This window comes from Neodiprion lecontei, chromosome 7 (assembly GCF_021901455.1).
Source record: "Neodiprion lecontei isolate iyNeoLeco1 chromosome 7, iyNeoLeco1.1, whole genome shotgun sequence".
NCBI lineage: Eukaryota > Metazoa > Arthropoda > Insecta > Hymenoptera > Diprionidae > Neodiprion > Neodiprion lecontei.
The window spans coordinates 16,086,452-16,103,031 of NC_060266.1; the positions used below are offsets into that span (position 1 = coordinate 16,086,452).

At 37.2% G+C, this 16,580-nt stretch overlaps 1 protein-coding gene across 6 annotated transcripts in view; it reads right to left on the reverse strand.

The window, feature by feature from the left end:
- LOC107216665 (GTP-binding protein Di-Ras2) overlaps positions 1 to 16,580 on the reverse strand; it is a 432,275-nt gene that overhangs the window by 335,500 nt on the left and 80,195 nt on the right. The window lies entirely within an intron of this gene.

Consider the following 16,580-nt stretch of genomic DNA (forward strand, 5'->3'; position numbering starts at 1 on the left):
TAAATAAACATTTAATCCTACTAGTCCATGCTTTTCCCAAATTCGCTTAGCGAATTTAGATTGATCTGCCACAACTCACATTTGTCCTCCCAAACTCTAGGGTGTGCTGTTTCTGAAGAAGTCTTGGATCCAGTCACTCATCCTTTTCCCTGTTTGGTCCCAGAATTTACGGTTTCCCGCCTTGACGTTTTCGCCCGAGTCTGTTTCAACCGGTCGGTCCTCCCTGAAGAGGATTAGATTTCTTTTCGACGTCGATTTGGGCCGTTGCTGATGTTTTCAAATTCATGAAGATACATAACACTGAACAAAAGTTACCTTTATAAAACAACACACATAAAATTTTGAAATTCAATTTAACGCTCAACTATCTGCTCAAGGTTTTCTGTGGTTTACCTTGAGACTGTGGGCAAATGCCAGATAGTAAAAAGGGAGTCTTTAAATTTTTAGAGCTACAGCTCCAACTCACCTTCGAGCACTGACTGCTAGATCACTTTTACAATTGTTTTATCTTTCCCGAGTCGGGACGACTCTTTTCCTCAGGGGGCAAGTAGTGTTAAAAAGGGTGAAATTACCCGTCTTACCCCCTTTTAATTATCTAGTAGTCATCATAGATAAAAGACGTTTATAAACCTCTTATGTCTTTGAAAAGAATAAGGTTGCTGCGTCAACCAACATTATTGTAAAAACAGTCTTGTTTCAGACTTAGAACCAAAAACACGTATCCTGCAATTAAAGCTTTTTCTCGGCATTTTATTTACGCCTTTGATTTTGGCTTGATAATCAAACTCAAGAATCCATAATTATTTTCGTAACGTCCAAGAAAGTTACAATATCTTGAGTTCAACTTTGTATATAACTTTGATTCAGTGTTTGGACTTCGAAAATTATGGAAATTTTGAAAATTAAAAATGGCGGATTCAATATGGCGAATGAAATCATTGAAAAAACGTTATTTGGCGCAAAAACTTCGTATCTAGGGTTTTCGGAGTCGCTGATTAAGAATCTGAGGTCAGTTTAGAAAAAATTCAAAATGGCGGATTCAATATGGCGGACCAAAAATCAAAATCACACGATCCTGCGCAAAAAATCGCTCTCAGGGGTTTTTGGGGTTCCTTGATTACGAATCTGGGGTCAATTTTGAAAAAATACAAAATGGCGGATTCAATATCGCAGACAAAAAATAAAAATTACATGAATTGGATCCGCCATTTTGTATTTATGAAAACTGAAAAAAGTTTGAAAAAATCCAAAATGGCGGATTCAATATGGCATACGAAAAATCAAAATTACATGAATTGGATCCGCCATTTTATATTTTGTGAAAACTGACCTCAGATTCGTAATCAGGGAACCCCAAAACCCCTAAAAGCGATTTTTTGAGCAGGATCGTGTAATTTTGATTTTTGGTCCGCCATATTGAATCCGCCAATTTGTATTTTTTCAAAACTGACCTCAGACTCGTAATCAGCGACACCAAAAACCCTAGAGACGCAGTTTTTGCGCCAAATAACGTTTTTTCAATGATTTCATCCGCCATCTTGAATCCGCCATTTTTAATTACCAAAATTTCCGTAATTTTCGAAATTCAAATACTGAATCAAGGTTATATCCAAAGTTGAACCCAAGATGTAACAATTAGCTCGAGAAATCAAGCAAGAAACCATTATTTCATTTTTACGTGAAATTTCACCCTTTTCGAGCCGCCATTTTGAAAATAATTGATAAAAAAAATTTCCAACCAAAAGATTTTTAAAGTACAGATAAAAATTCCACGATTTTTGCAGAAAAGAGTCTGATTTGAGTATTATAAAGGTTCGATATAAATAGTTTTTCAAAAAAACTACACCGAAATTTCGCTGTTTTTTTTTTAATTGCAAATTTTCCATAGAAAATCTCATTTTTATGGCTTCTAACCTCGATATTCTGAAAGAGCACCCTTGAAAATAGTCGGGTACGAATTTTTATTAAAATCCCATTGTCCTAGCGTTGTTGGCAATTGGTCAAACATGACTATATGAAAAGTGTCATTTCAGGTGTTAATGGGTTAAGTCTACTATACAATAGCGCACCTGAATTTAACTTTAAAGTTTTCCTTGCAAATTAGTCCTGTGAAGAAACCGCTAGAATTCTCCGGCACCATACATTGTCCTTCTGCTTCAGTTTCAGCCTTCTCCACAGCGGTTTTTTTAATTTTCACTGTTCGTTTGACTTTTTTGGACTCCGTCGTTGCTTGCCATTCAGCCTTACGCTTTCGTTTGGCATCTCGTTGCTGGCTCGTCTTTTTTGCATTATCTGCCTCCTTCTCAGACGTCACTGACATCTTTACCTTTTAAGCATGGAGCGCTCCTATGTTGAACTCAGCAACTGCTAATTCTATTTTCTTTTTGGAGATGAATATCTCTGTCACGCATTTTCGTCAGTTCAGAAAGTGCAAGATTTCGTTAGCATTCTGTGGCGCATCTCGGGCACACCGGGCTAGTCGATCATTGATTGACAGGCATTCGTACAAAGGTTTTAGCTTTTCGACTACTCTCAGGTTGAACTTCAGCCGCATCTTTTCATGGCTCTCAGGCTCTTCTGCCTGGGCCACACTTCTTGACAGATTTGTTCCACACATACTCTGCTTCCTTTGTTTCCATCATATCAAAGGATCCACTGTAGTTTTTATTGCACTCTGATTTATGACCATCTTTCCATACTAAACAATCTAGCGAAGTAGCGTCTGGTTGGGCTACGACAACGACACATCTCTGGCAATACTTCCATAGTACCTACCTGGTAATCGATGACCAGTCTGATAAGAGTGTCGATGATTATTTCTACCCCATATAACGATGTAAGGCCTCGTATTTGTCACGTACTGTCGTAAGATACTGCGACGTTATATACTGGCCCACTCTCGATTGAAGGATCTATTACTTCATGCGCTCTTTTACCATCTTTTCTCACTTTCTCGAAAACTCTCGTTTTTAACTTCTTAGTCTTCGTAGTCAAATAGTCTACATGAATTTTGAAGCTACTGACACTCGTGCCTTTCATACTCATTACGGTACAGAATTTTTCCATACCTGAGTGCCCTAGTCCAACGCTGATCATTCCATCAACTATTCGCCTGTTTATTTCGAAAGGTGGCTTTGTCGAAGTGTCTTTGGTTCGTGGGGTCGTATAATTTTGATCCATTTTATAACCGCAGCTGTAGCATTTGACGACGAGCCAATGCTGATTCGATTCATTTTGAGAGGCAGATCTTTTCAAAATTTACGTCAAAGTAGTTCACACCACAAAAAAAGTTTGTGACAGTTCGTCAAATCTATCGTTTGAAAAATAGCATGGCGAACAGATTCGCAGGGCACAACGACTGAACCATAGGTCTTTTATACCTAGATGGTTAGAGTATATGTCAAAATAAATGGTATGAGAGTTATCCACAATTTTACCGACCGATGACGGCCCATAGGCAGCCTGTTAACTTCGCGCTCCTTTACTTTCGGAAAATAATAGAACGGATCGACGGACTTCTGCGAAAATTGGTACTCAAACGTTTTTTGGATCGCTGATGATGAATCCAATATCGTATTTTGAACGATTTCAAAAGCGGACCCATTATGACAGTTAAGAGTTCAAAAATTTCTTTACCGGGCCAAGAAACACGTTAAAAAAAATAATTCAACAATGTCAAATATAATAAAAATAAAAATAATGTCTTAAAATAATCGAAAATTTGATTTTTTACAATTACAGCGCCATCTGTATCCGATCGAAAAAAAAATTTCCATTCAAAATTTCAAAGTTACTACCCCTCACGTCCTCAAGGGTTGGGGTAGGGGGTTGAATTTTACGGGGTTAGTTTTCCGCTTCGAAATCAAACAGTTTTGGTCTGGAACATTTCTTTGTACAATGCGTATGACTTGAGATATTTCGATGTCGCGACATAAAAAACTCACCGTGTACATATGTTATCTTGTTTTCCTTTGGAAGCTGACAATCTGGAACACTGTATGTAAAGTCTGGATGGTAAAAATAGCGCCTGTATAACCAATGAATGTGATAACTGACGTGATCGACGACGTTACGAAGCAGCATCAGGTGCAGGTGGTGATTCGGAATTCAGGCACCAGGTAGCGCCCGCAAGATTTTCACCACGTTCGCGTTCACCGAGAAAGGATTGCAAACACTGATATGTAGGAATAGGTGATAGATACAGGGTACAAGGTAGTAAATCACTGGTGCAATTGTCACGAGCGCCGCATATTTACTCAAGACTATATTACCGATTATATCAATTATTATTATCTCTAGAAACAAGAAAGCATAGTTTTAATTAGTCTATATAAAATATTTTATTATAACCAGTTCGTGGAGTAACCGAGCGCAACGGCGTAGTTGGACGGCCAGCAACGTCAGCGTCTTCGCGCCCGCCAGATCCCGGGTGTAATCAACACCGGGATGAGGCGAGCGCGAAATCACGCGCTTCGACGATGACTGTCGCGAGGCGAGCCTTTGTTTCGGAATTGTGTATTTAGCGAAAACGCCGAATTGTAAATTCAGCGGAAACTCGCTCGCCGCCCGACGTTCCAAGGGGTGTCGGACGAGCGAGCGAAGTCAGTCCCGTCTTGAGACCGTCTGAATAACGACATCAACGGAACCCGGCTCCTTCGAAGCGACCACGTATAGAGATATAAATCCTTTTTCCAAAACCGAAGATTAGAGCGTAATTGCCTAATCTACCCACGGCCGTAAAAGGTTACTCGCGTCGCGGTGTCAGTCTTACGAAGCTAAAATAAGTATAAGCGTTAAGCCACGAACTCTATAGAGCAGTGTAGCCTGTAAATGAGTGTGTGAAGGCGTGTATACTTCGGCACCTTCGAGGCCGAAGCTGCAAGCGAGAGAGAAAGAGAACGTGAGTAGTATAAGACCAAAATAATTGTAAGCTTCCTTGTTTAGAACCTTTTCTGCTTTTTAGTTTTTGATCCATTAAACATTTTTTCTTGGCTTTCCATTAAACCATTGGTACAATAAATTGAAATCTTCCAAACCTGTTCCCAGGGAACGCCCTGTAGAGGACGTTCACCTACCAACTCACCTAAAAATTAAATATAAACCTCTGTGAGATCTTAGAGGGTTGAAGCCGTCGCGTGCGAGACCGCTCCGCACGTGACACAATATACTCAATAATACCTTTATTCAGGTAATTAGTTCGCGCTTTTTTTTCTACTTTGGTGAAGGACCCTCAACCCATGCCTTACTGGACTCGCGAATTAGCACATCACTCTCCTCTAACTCGCTCCCGCCTACTTGCCCAAAACAAAGGCTGAGTTTATTCATTCATACAAACTTCCCCAATTGTCCGAGCTCGCGTTCATGCCGCAACTCCCTGCTTGCGCTTAGGGTACTATGTTTGGTACACGACGCTCTTTCTTGCCGAAACTCTCACGCTCACACGCCCACAGATATATACCACCAACAAGATACGAGTTTTTCGCTATATGATGTATCCGATAGAAGCCACTGCGGCACCTGGCAGTCAGCTTGAATACTACATAGGACGCGGTGATTTTAAATAATCGCATCGAAATAGAAAATGATGGATCGGACAATTACGGCAATGATAACAATACAAATTATGAAACTACATCATCTGTAAGAAATCTTTAGGGTTGCCTTTCGGCACATTACATATTGTAATATTAATAGCAATGATTTGATACGAAATAAAATTACTGGACTCTAAATGAAAACCGTGAGAAGTTACTGCGATTCCAAAATTACTACAAAAAAACTGCAAGTTGAAACTTGCAAATTGCTTTCTCAAGATTCCGTACGATGCTCAAAGCTTCCTCTACGAGTAAGCCAAAAATGAGAAGGGTATCTTTATGGAGAAGACTTTGAGCATAGTGCGGAATCTCGAGGAAGCAATTTACAAGTTTCAATTTGTAGCTTTTACAAAAGATGTAAAGAGTAAGTTATGAAATATTTGTCTTGGACTCAAGAAAGAATAACAAATGTCGAAATTCAAGTTGATTACTTTCATGCAAGTTCCACATTTCATTCAATCGAGTACTGCCATGGCCTTGCGAATTAAAATCAATGCAGTCATGATCACGATGCATCTCAGCATTAGAGTTGATGATCTTTTTGGCGACCTTTCCATTGTATATAGCTTTCTGATCTGTTAAATATGTAAGGCATGAGATTTGAAATAATAGGTGAGTGGTATACTTTGTTTATTATTTTGTACATCACAGGCAAATAACAAAATAGGAATGTCAACTATCACAGATTTCATATCGATAAGTACTATGCATCAATGTTATTCCTTTTTGTGTTGTCAGCTTCTTACAATACACGTACCCTTCCATTTTCAGTTATTTGGACTTACTGTTATTTTCATATATTTTTATTGCATATTTATTGAATACTTAATATTCACGCTTCAATCTCAAAATACGATCGAACCTTATTTTTTCGGGTCGCACTAACGTAAATAACGTAGTATGGAGGCTAACTGGCATGCATAGGGTTTCTGATTCCTCGACTTATTTTTATTCTCGGGACTCGAGAATTCTCGACTAGAAATTCAGGCGAATTCTCGAATTTTCGAGCAATTCTAAAAATTTTCAAACATCATAAAATTATTAACCCTAGTCGCTTGCATCTATGAAAACTTTCATACCTCTTATACGGGGTTACTCAAACTCCACCCAACTTTAGAACGTTATTACTATACCTACACAACATTATGTTATGTACAGTTACGTGAACAAAATTCTGAGACAACATTTGACGATTCAGAAATAGATTCCAATCTTAGTTTTAGCAGAAGACGATGGAGTATGTGGAAGAAATTCTTGAAGCAAAAAAAGCGAAAACAATATTCAATACATACATGGGGTCTCTGAGACCGCAAATTTTTTTCAATCATACTTCATTTCACTTGCACAAACAACCCTGATTCGTGCACTTTGACTTTAAAATTGTACGCGAAAGTCGGTTCTGGAGACAACTGGACCCCATGTCAGTAACTAGGGTTAATTAAATGCTAAATAAAATTAAGCTTATTAATAATCATTAACATTTATTATTTATTATTTATTCAGTCTTGTTTAAATATGAGATAAATGTTATATGAGACACTGGTTCGCCCTGAATTAGAGTATGCAGCCCTTGTTTGGTCTCCTACGTACAGGAAACATATTAATGATTTAGAAAAAGTCCAACGTAGGTTCTTAAAATATTTTGCGTGGAAGAAGTACGGTAACTATCCGTGTCAAGGTGCTGACTATATGGAATTATGTACAGATGCAAATGTACTAACACTGGAAGAGAGGAGGAATATTTCAGCTGTATTGTTTATAATAAATTTATTTAAGGATCGCATTCACTGTCCAAGATTCCTGGAAATGATACCTTTACATACCCCTGTACGTACAACAAAAACACCGCAGTTATTTTATCTACCCTCTGTGCGTACTAACTTCATCCAGTCATCTCCCCTACATAGATTGTTAGCCATTTGTAATTATCTACACCAAAATAGTGATCAGGTCGACATAACAAACTCGTATAACTCCATCAGTAGCAGTGTCCTTTGCTCCATATTTGTCAATTTACGTGGTAACTTTGACTAGTCAACGACGCTAGTAATAAGATGAGAATAGTCAATCAATTATAATTGTAACAGTTGAATTTAGCCGCCAGAGAGACTACGGAACTCAGGATAGGTAGGTCCGTAGGGAGGGGGGCTTTCATCTAAGCGGTGATCGAGAAGTGTCAGCGAGAGACGACAAAGAGAATCGATCGAGAAGTGGAAGAGAGAGGACGGTTTCGAATCGATCGAGCGGGAAGCGGGAGACGACGGACGAGGAGATCGTCAGCAGCGTGCGCTCGCAATCAAAAATTATCAAGAACGAAGAAAGACAACCGACGAAACAGTAAATGCATTCGGATTCCCGATGGAGGAAAGCCCACCAAGAATGACGGACGAGGGAATACGAATTGGCCGCGCACGGAATTAGGGATCTGGAGAATATCCATAATAACGCTGATATGATAAGTTTTATCTACGTTCTGACCTGTCCTAGTTTATTTGTCATTTTTATAAGTATGACTTTTATGAAATTGTTGTCGTCCTAGATGTCTGCCGTCCCCATTTTATTTATACATTTATTTATTCTTTTTTGTTGATATTTATTCGCGTCTCTTCTTCGATTCTAATTTTAGCCATACTTGTCCTTGAATTATACCAACGTCCGAAATTTCGTTTAAAATAAAGATAATAAAAAATCATAAAAGAAAATTGTTAACGGAAGCTTTTTTGTTAATTGCGAGGGGCTCCGCAATTGGAGCGAATCACCGTCTACACAAACCGCGAGAACGAAAAGTCCGTTACATAATGAAAAATTAATTAGCTCTATTCAATTTATCTTAAAATACTTTAATTTAGTTAATTTAGTGATACCTAGTATTAATCGCAAATATTTTGTAAAATCTCTTTATTTACTATATACTAAAAATGTAACAATCAGTGACCCTGTTATTGGCCAATAGGCTGTTGGGTCTATATATGAAAAAAAAAAAAAAAATAAATAAAAATTTTAATTACACGTTTTTATAACAAGACTAATTAAATTAAACTTTGAATATCTTCCTCTAAAACTTTAAATTTGTCTTTTTATTGAAAAGTAGGTGTACTTTGAATGTGTATTTTAGCTTTCTGCCTAACATAAGTAAAAATACACACAGTCCATGAATTGAACAAATAGTAGGTACCTGAAGTATCTTCGTAAAAACAATCCTTAAATAAAATTTGCATACAGTATCTGCAGTTACATACAATCAAGACGGGATTTCTAGATTTCTCCATAGTTTTTTCTCGTCTCGAGTAAAACCAGATTTCCCGATTATTCTCGCTTCAAGAAGTCTCGACCAGAAACCCAAGCCAGGCGTTGCAATGGCCGAATCTCAGCTTCTATTGAATACAGCCGCTGACTCACGGCTCCATAGACAAACTCGTATCCAGTTAGTTATAGATCAGTGATTGCAAAGCTCGCTTTCGCACCGCTTTACTTGTCCAGTGGGTGTATTACGCGAGCCCCAAGGGTATCCCTTCCTCGCCCCTTTTAACTGCTACGCCCTCTTTCCTTACTGTCCACGCAGACAAAACCTCTTTGCGGCGTAGTTATCCGACACTAATTGCTTATTCCGACACTGCGGACAACTTGGAGTGAACACATCCGACCCGCACCCAACCCACAAACTCGTTAGAACGGCCACTGCTTGCGAGAAAAGGAATAGCGAACGGACGAACGGATGGATGGCCAGGTGTAAAAAGCCGAAATTTAAAAAACCGAAGATCTGCCGGCTCGTATAATCCTTTTTGTTCGTTCTCGGGCAACGGATATGCTCATAGCTCGCTTCCAAAACCTGACGACTTTTATTCCTCGTATTGTCCAATCGGGATTTTTATTGATCTCAACCATAATTCTTACAAACGCTCCGTCGTCGCGACCATTAAAGGTGAGACATCAGGCTTCTGTGAAGCAATTAAAAATATCATTAAACTGAATAGGGTTTTAACTGTAGAATCGAAGACGATCGAGTCGAATTTCATTTCAAGTATATCGATTTAAGGATGTATTGGACGCAAGGTCGAATCAGAAACATATCGAAACGAATACATAATAAATACTACAAAATTATACTCTACTCATTGATCAGAAGTCAGGGAAAGAGAAATAGTGTATTGAGTTTCAAGTGGAAAAATTGGGTGATTTCCGATAAGTGTGAAGTTTGCAGCGTGAGACGCAACTAGACGAGTGCTGTATTCACACGAGTACGAGTATTGCAATCGCAAAAGTCTGGTATGATCGCAGCATAAGCAAGGCGAGTGTTGCAATCGCACGAGTCAAATATTGTCCATTCACACGTCTGACACACGCTATTTTTCCAACACCTGTGAAAGAAAGTTTGATTTAAGAAGCAACGAAGGTGCCACTGTCAGTGCGTGAAATTGGGATTAGGTTACTTGAGTTCAGTGACACAATGCGTAAAATAAAGTCATAAATCATGAAAATAATTCCTGAACAGTCTATCCTATAACAAAAATTTCCTGCATTTTTCATATAAATACTTTTTTTTGTAAGTCTGATGTGTAACAAGTTATGTTGAAAAAGAAATATTTTTTGTAAGTTTAATATTTTGTACTAAGATGGCGGACGCCCCCCCCCCCCCCCCCCTCAAGTTCGAAATATTGAACTAAGTAACACATATCAAAGTCATTACTACACCACCTTTTGTAGGGCAAAGGCTTTGTTTACTCCTTATTGACTGGATTAATAATGACTCTCCTTACTCCCTGACAAATTTCGACGCTTCCGGGTTAAAAGATCTGCGGTACCTGCACTTGATAACCGATTATGAATCAAAATACCTGACAACACTTAATTTTTTTCCCGCTTGAATGCGTCAACGTATCTCTTGATTGCAGCAATTATTTATAAGTCTCGCGAACCGTAAGTATGTCACGCAAATAAATTTCGATCCTTATATCGTGCAGTACATACTGCAGGCAAGATTTTCTATTGTGATCTTAAACTTCGGCCCACGGAAATTTTGTTTTCTAGACGACATTTTGGTATACGATTTTCTAGCTTCATGCATTTTCCACATTCTTGTTATTTTTTTTGTCATTATACCTGCATAAAAAATTATGAAAAATGAAATATGAAAATAAGATATGTGCAGTTTGTAATTAATTAGAAACAAACAAATCCTCTACATTGCCACGCACTCCGTTTTGAATATTCACCACGTCGCAATTCTATCATTGCACACAGCAAAAAGTTTCCGATTTTCAGAGATGAAAATAATGTCATTAACTCAATCAAGGTAATGATTATTGTATAAAAAAATTTCACATTTGCTCAGTGTTGGCAACCATACTATAATTGTAGTAGACATACCATAATTTTGTTACTTATACTATGTAAAATAACATCAGTACTGTTTCGAACTGTACCTACAAAATTGAAAAAACTACGTCCGTACTAGTTTCTCACGAGCAATGCTTCTCACAACTAAACTACTGTTGCCATCGTGTGTCCTCCGCCAAACCGTAATATTCTTATATCAAACATTTTTCGATAGCATTTCTCATTCCCGAGATATTCTAATGCACAGTTTAAGTTCGGATACCGTGTATAAAAACGTACAACACTATAGAATGAAATTAAAAAAACTGGCCCCAGTGGCCTATACGTCTTTTATCAATATTTACAACCAAATATTTTTTCTTAATGTAATAAGAAGAGACATCGGTAAATAACTAAAAATACAACGTTATTTATAATAGACGAAACTGTGACACATAACATTTCACCTGCACCTATTTAAGTCACATGTTTTCCAGAAACAACGTCGAAACGATTACTACACTTTGCCCTGCAGTATAAGGAGATACAGCAGTTACGCCATGTAAATTGTGGCGTATAAATGCTTTACCCATCTCCCATGGAGACTAGTTGCAAAGGCAATGTGCGTGTCTGTGCGTACAAAGTAATTTTGGGTCCGTAACCGAGGCATCGTCGAGGATCCGCTTGTCCGCGCTTGCATTTGTAGACGCCGTAACTTCATTATCGCTCGTAGGCAGCTGTTACGCCTGCATTCAACGTTTCGTAAAAGAGGAAACAGCCGATAATTGGTCGACTCACGTCATGTGGTAAAGTACTGTCGAATTTCGAACTTCAAACCCTCGAGGCGTTCGATTCTGACTGTTTATAGAAATGACGGCTAAATAGACAAGGCACTTGAATAAAAGAAAATGAAGAAGGTAATGTATGATGTATGAAATACAGACGAATAAATTTTTTGCAAAATGGCTGCTGAGCAAACAAAAGCTCTACAAGTTTTTCTTATATGTATTTATAACTCATAATTAGTCGTACAAAACTCAAGGAATACGTTTTTTTACCAATTTGCAATTTCTCTCCTACTCTGTTGTGGCATTATAGATTTGTAAAATTTAGAGATTCATATGAACTGGTGATATTCACATCAAAGTTTTATTTTTAAGAGAAATTTGATTTTACTGGAAAAAATAAAATTACTAAAAATGAATGGGCTAGAGGATCTAAATCAGATGAGGTAAGATCAGATGAGGTAAGAAAAAATAAAAAAATCTCCAGCAACATTTTTGCGTGAATGACGGTGAAGTGAACACGAATAAAACATGAGAGTCATATACCTAGTACCGTGACAAGGACGCGGCGTTTGAGGCAACAATGACGTGAGAGATGAGATTCACGGTAACGCGGGAGGATTCTACGAGATGACGCCGAACGAATAACAGAATACCTCGTAGTCCTCGTTTCTCTTCCTCGTTTGCTTCTTATAAATAACGTAAAGTGAAAAAGCCGTCTACAAAAGCGAAAGCTGCGAAACCGACTTCGACTGATAACCAGAACTAAAGCTAAATAAAACATAAGGAACAACAGATAACCGGTGGCTTGAAGAAGCAGAATAGTTTTACAATTAGACGCATTGCAATAAAAAGAGAAACAAAATATTTTATAGTGAATATTTTATGCATAAAAGGCAATTTTAAACCTTGTGAATGTATGAATGGATGAATGAATTACTTTTAATGATTTATATTTACAATTTTATTTATACAATTGTACACCTCTAATTTATTCATTTGATAAAATAACGAATGTGTTTTTTTTTCAAATTTTCACGTATTTATGATTTATATTAAAATTGACGATTTACTCATGATGTCACACAAATCAATAATTCATTCGATATATATGTAAACTGTCAAATCAATTCGTCACAAACAACATCCCTAGTATGTGATAGAAATAAACCTGAGTAAATTCGAATAGCATAAGCTTAGAAACTACCAATTTGAAAAAGGATTTTTAATCAGTGTATACAAAGTTACTAAACTTTGGGGTTTTTTATCCGATTCTAATGGTTTCAGCTTATTTTATTCGCTAACCCGACCTTCACATACTGTCTAAAAAACATTTAAAAAATCTTGTATTATTGAATGTGCAAATGTAATTATTGACGAACATCTGTTGCAGCGTATTTACACGAATTCGTTTTCGTCTTTTTTGACGATAACTATCTATGTAGCAAAATTTGACATTCTAATTAATAAACTTCTCAATTTTCTTATTTATTAGATTATGTTATTTGAGGTTGCTCAAATTCGTTTCTGGCACATAGTATGTATCTAAGTCATTCCATCCGATTGCACCGTCATCGTCGGTTATAACAATGCTAGAATGTTTTTTCAATTGGTTTTTTTTGTCTTCCAAACTTTTGATTCTAACTCGACGATACACTCACGATTACGAATACCGCCCAACTTAAAACTTTGACAAAAGAAATACCTCCCTCTTTATTCAAGTTTTTTGACAAGTACCCTAAACCATAATGTGGGTCATTTCAAATTACTCATCGCCCTCAGCATCAAATCGCTGAGATAAATTTATCAAGTGATTATATCGTTTTTACCAGCTAGTTATCGGAACCCTGAAAAATGTAAATCTCATGTGACTTATACTTTCATCTCTCTCTTTCTCTTTATCTCGCTCTTTTTTCTCTTTCTCATTTTCATTCCCTCCGGCTTCGTCTCGTATACCGTAAAAGATGAAGCAAAAAAAGAAGAAGAATGATCTAGGGTGTAAATGAAACTTCTACACCATATATGTGTATAGAAATATGGTGTGATGATTATATAGTACGATGTTATAAGTATGTACAGTAGCGCTCAAAAGTATTTTGATAATATGAGATGCATTCTTACTTTGATCAATCGTTTTTCTTACTTTTAGTAATTTTAACTTCATTTTCGAGTAATCGAGAGATAATTTTCAACAATTATACAGAACATCGAATTTGTTTCAACAAAAAATATTATTGATTTTTGTAGTTTGTTCTTACATGTAATTAACTCAATTACTATCTTTGTCAAAATACTTTTGAGCGTTACTATATCTATATGCTCGCATTGTATACAGAGTGTTTCCAAGTAACCGCTGCGGTATGTTGGGTTGCCTACCACTGAGGAAAACAAATATCGGTACAATTTATCAGTAGATAGCGCATTTAAGGTCATGTAGTACTCCTACCTTTGCCAACCGAGCAGCCCCACCCTTTTTCGTCCTATATTAGATAAACATACGACCGCAAAGGGTTCAAATTTCGACGGTGTATCGCTCTTCTGTAGCAGAATTCAGGAAAGTTACTGATATCCTGGAGATCGTCAAATACATATGTCGTTTTTTGACACGTGTTACTATTTCCATATTTCCCGCATTTCAGGGGCCAAAAAGTGAAAAGTTGAGATACTTTCCGGCATACTAGAAAGAATAAGAAATAAGATGAGCTATCGTGAGACTTCTTTTATGCAATATTGAGGTCGCTAGACGAGAACTAGGAATTACAATAATTTCGTAAATGAAAGATAATAATGGAATAACTTTCCTGAATTCCGCCACAAAAGAATGATGCACCAGAATGCTTCGGAGTAAAAATATTTTCTATTCGAACATCGCAAATGCGTAAAAGTCAGTGTAACGCTTTTATACCAGCTACTCGAGAATACGCAGTGAGTCAGGTGAGCAGTTTGCTACACGTCTGCTGCTGATCGCTGGTCAGCTCGTGAATTTATACCGAAAATTCAGTTCGATCTGCATGGACAGAAATTTTTGACGATTATTTCATCGATCTATGTACGCTAATTTGGCAAGGCTTTATCCATGCAATTAGAGAGCTGGAGTACATAAATAGTATTGGAATCGGATTCCCAATGTTATAAGATCATATCGATTCGTCGAAGCGTACGCGAAAAAAAGTATATCGTATTCTAACACCGCATGGGATTCACCATGCTTCTTTCGCGTATGATTTTACGAATTAATGGTACCATTTCTACACTTTTTTTGTACAGAGATCATGATATTATAAGTACATATTTTTGATGCTGTATTTTAAAGGATTGTTAACGAGATTGCTCTGGACATTCTATGCATGAAAAGTATGAACCTCTCCATGGAATAATAGGCACAAATTTTTGTCCGTGTGGTTTTGTCGCTGCCCTGTCGCTGCTAATGGCAACGAAGGAAAAAAGATCATCTCCAGGTTATGCCAGGTCCGTCTGTCTCATAAAGCCGTGCGCCGGGTCTTCATTATTTATGTGTATAATGAACACGAAGTCAGCCAGATGTCATAGTATAAGATATTGCAATATTCGTAATCAAGTTTTTTTTATTGCTCGTAATTTCGTCAAATCGTAGCAACGTAAACTGCAAAAAATGTTCTAATTTTTTTCAGATCCTCAGACCTTATCTTTTCCTGAAATTTCCCAAAAATTCTTTGAAAGACAAGGGGGGAAAATCGTTATATTTTGCTAAAAATGCATTGATTTGAAGAAAAAGTTATGAAAGGAAATGAGAATTTGTTTTCATGCTCAAATAATTTCAGCTGCAATCCTGCAAACAGCGTTGGCAAAGAAAGCATTCCTATTTTGGTGAAAATATCGCATCCTGAAACATGTTTCCTTTTTTTGTTTTTTGTTCTTGCGCAAAATACATAAAAATACACAAGTCTCGAATTAAAATTAAAAAGTTGATTAATTTTCGTGCATGTAATCCGACGTAATGCCCCTATGACATTGGTGTGAATGTGTTTCTTAGTTTCGCGTACACTTTAGGGATGAAAAAAGTTGATCTTACGACCTTGCGTCATTACCAAATATGTTGAAAAAAAATTATTTCAGAATGGCCCTATTCATCTATCATGCAACCTTCAGGCTATTAAATTTTCAAAAAACAATTTTCAAACATAAAGGGTAAGATTACCCACCTGGCACACGTTTCTCGGTTTATTTTACTGCATCGTCTTTTAATAATTACATACGAATGCTGCGAGAAGAAATAAATTATTTTAGTCAATTAGTATGAGCTTTCAATACGAAAATCAGCTTTATGACATGATTTATAAACCTCACGTTTCATCAACTAATTTATACCAAAGAGTTTCCAAAAAAGTTGCAGTTTTTATTTCTCCGTAAAATTGAGAGAGCAAATTTCCTACTGAGAAAAGTGAAGGTATTAGGCGAAATTCTGCACCACCATTAATGTTTAACAGAGTACTAATCACCCTACGCCTTCATACTTACCCCTCAAGCGGATCAGCCAACCTAATACGATGATATAGTACCTAAAGTTCAATATCTAAAGAACTAAGGTTCCCCGTAAATATAGATACATGTATCACCCGCCTTCAAACTGTCTTGTGTGCCGTCTTAGTCTCGCGATAAATAATGATTACCGGCCCCAATGTGATGCCAGAGACCTCGTTACGACAGCCGCCGCAGGCCACCTGCGCAACCCCCGATTCCCCTGTTTTCAATTAGTTTCCTCGATCAATCAATTGATCTCCAGATATATTGGAAGCTTTTCTTTTCTAAAATTCTCGAGAGAAGACATCATTTCAACAGAAATCGATTCTACGGAGTTCGTTTATACAGAAAGTGAAGCCTTACTTAATCTAACTTTCGGGGTGAT